The sequence below is a fragment of the Mesocricetus auratus genome, unplaced genomic scaffold, assembly GCF_017639785.1.
Source record: "Mesocricetus auratus isolate SY011 unplaced genomic scaffold, BCM_Maur_2.0 Super-Scaffold_100013, whole genome shotgun sequence".
Lineage (NCBI taxonomy): Eukaryota > Metazoa > Chordata > Mammalia > Rodentia > Cricetidae > Mesocricetus > Mesocricetus auratus.
Genome location: NW_024429196.1, coordinates 65,922,415 through 65,925,448, shown reverse-complemented (window position 1 = coordinate 65,925,448; position 3,034 = coordinate 65,922,415). Strand labels below are relative to the sequence as shown.

Sequence of the window (3,034 nt, the reverse complement as noted above, 5' to 3'; positions counted from 1 at the left end):
AGATGTGGGGTTAGGGTGCTCAACACCCCTGCGTTGACAAGCAGGCTGTCTTTGCCTAAGGACCTCAGGCTTCTGTAAAGCTCAATTTAGGATTAGTTATTCTACATTATTGGCTATTAGTGTGATCTCCCAGGGCACACCCCAGTGACTTTCTCCAGCTAGACCTACCTTGTACCTTTTACCCACTCCCAACAGTGCCACATGTGGAAACATGGAGTGCCTTTCTGCCTTATTTCATCTACATAATGTACTTCAATGGCAGATTTTCAAGGCCGGATGTGTGTGCCGTTTCCTTTCCCCATTCATATGTTGATAGACATTGAGGGCAACGCCATAACTGTTGTGAGCAGAGCCGCAAAGAGAATAGGAATACAGACACCTTTTCCACCCAGTGATTTCAAATCTTTGGGGCAAATATGCAGAAGTGAGATTGTTGTCATTAAGTGTAATTTGTTTTGGGTTTTGGAGTTGTTGTGTTGTTGTTCTTTTAGTTTTTTTGGTTTTTGTTTTTTTGACAGGAAGAGAAGTTACTGTAAATGACTAGGAAAAAATAAAATGTATGGTTTGGGAGGCTGGGAAAGGAAAATTCAGGGAACAACTTTGATCAAAATGCAAAAGGGCTGGGGAGATGGCTCAGTCAGGCAAGCATTAAGGCTTGAGTTGGAATCCCAGGCACCCATAAAAAAGCCGGACACAGCGGTACAAATCTGAAACACCAGTTAGAGACGGGCAGATTTCTGAAGTTCATTGACAATACAACCAAATCAGTGCAGTTCAGGTCCACAAGAACCTTGGAAAAATCCCGAGACTGACAGAGTCAGGGAGGCTGCAGATTCCTGCCGCGCGAACAGAATGCAGTAATGAAGCCAGAGTTCAGCCCCCGTGGGGTGGCTTTGGTGGCAGACGAGGCTTTGGTGACAGAGGCCGAGGAGGCTTTGGGGGGGGGGGACAGGGAGGCTTTGGTGAAGGTTGAGGTGGAGGCTTCCAGTCTGGAGGTGGTTGGGTCCAGGTGGTGGCGAGGGAGGTAAAAGTCAGGGAAGAACGCGATGGTAGAACCACATCAGCATGAAGGTGTCTTTATCTGTCGCGGAAAGGAGGATGCCCTTGTCACAAAGAATCTGGTCCCTGGAGAATCTGTGTATGGGGAGAAGAGAGTCTCTATTTCAGAGGGAGATGACAAAATTGAGTACCGAGCCCGGAACCCATTCCATTCCAAGCTGGCAACAGCAATCCTGGGCGGCTTAGACCACATCCATGTCAAGCCAAGGGCCAAGGTGCTCCATCTTGGGGCGGCCTCAGGCACCACTGTCTCTCATGTCTCTGATATCGGAGGCCAGGATGGCCTGGTCTATGCAGTTGAGTTCTCCCACCGTTCTGGCCGTGACCTCATCAACTTGGCCAAGAAGAGGACCAACATTATTCCTGTGATTGAAGATGCTACACCCACACAAACACTGCGTACTTATCGCGATGGTGGATGTGATCTTTGCGGGCGTGGCACAGTCAGACCAAACCCAGATTGTGACTCTGAATGCCCACACCTTCCTGCGGAATGCAGGACACTGTGATTTCCACTAAGGCCAACTGCATTGACTCCACAGCCTCTGCAGAAACTGTTTGCATCTGAAGTGAAGAAGATGCAGCGGGAGAACATGAAGCCCCAGGAGCAGTTGACGCTAGAGCCCAGCAAACGCGACCATGCTGTGGTTGTAGGTGTGTAGGCCACCTCCTAAGGCAGAAGAACTGAAACTCAGAGCTGTCTGGATTTGAAGAAACGTGTGTTGCTACTGCTGCACGTGTAATATTGTTTTGTTTTGTTTTCTACTAAAATACTCACCTCTCCTCCCCCACCCCCAATCAAAGAGCCTTACCTCAGAAAAATATGATAAAGAGCTACCAAGGATCACATCCAAATCCAACTCTGAACTCCACACACACACACACACACACCACATATTGGAAACTGGACATGCGCATGCATATATAAACAAGTATACACCTTACACACACTCAAATAAAATGCAAGCTATGAAAGGTTACGAAGGACACAGATGAAATGACATGTTGTGAGACCTAGGAAAAGGGATTTAGCTGCACAGTCACTGAACGCCATGGCCGCCCCATGGCCGCCCCATGGCCGCCCCATGCCCGCCCCATGTCCTCCCTCCTGGACTTGCTTGTCTCCACTGCATCCTGCAGACTGATGCCTCCCTGATGGTCTTGAACCAGTAAGAGACCTTCCAAACACCTCAAGGCCTGCAACCACCTCACTCTAGTTGGACAGTGTCCATTAAATCAAAATCGCATCATTCACATAAAAAAATAGTGTTTTTTTAATGGCCTGACTATGTCCTATAGACACATCAATTTTCAGAAACATAAAATTAGAAAAAATTTCCCATCACACTTCAAATTTCCCAAGCTCCAGGGTGCTAGTTAGAGCTTGTTTTCTTGATTACAGTAATTTTCCTGAAAGTGTTAGTGGGTCTGAGTTCTGGTGGGGAAGTTTTCTCTTTGCTGACCCCAATAATGCTAACCTAAATGGCTCTCCCAATTTACAGTACAGGGAAGAGATGTTTTGGGTACAGAAAAACTGTTTGCAGCTATTTGGGACCTTCCTTCCAAGTATGACAGTCTCCAGACTTTCATCTCAGGAGTTCAGAGGGTTTTCACTACATGCCCTTTGGTTTCTAAGAATTTCAGCAAAGGGCAGTGGAGGGGGTGGGGATGGGGAATGGTGATTTCCAGCCCCATATCAACAAGACCTCCCCAAGTCACCTAATGCCTTTTTATGAAATGACACTGATAACAATGAAGTATAAGGTTTCTTCTAAATGTGTCTAGGAAAAAGAATATACTAAGGAAAAAGAATATACAATGCCAGGCAGAAGATTAAATGATATCACAGGCTCCAAATTCCTATAAGGAAAATTGTAACCTTCCTTGTGATATCTGGAAGGTGGGGGCTTCAGGAGATAGTTACATCATGAAGGTAAAGACTTTACCAAGGAGATCAGTGACCTTGTAAAAGAGG

The 3,034-nt window shown here is 46.5% G+C and overlaps 1 pseudogene; it reads left to right on the top strand.

The window, feature by feature from the left end:
* Positions 1-689: 689 nt before the first annotated feature.
* On the top strand, positions 690-1,770 carry LOC101837655 (annotated as a pseudogene).
* The last annotated feature ends 1,264 nt before the right edge of the window (positions 1,771-3,034 follow it).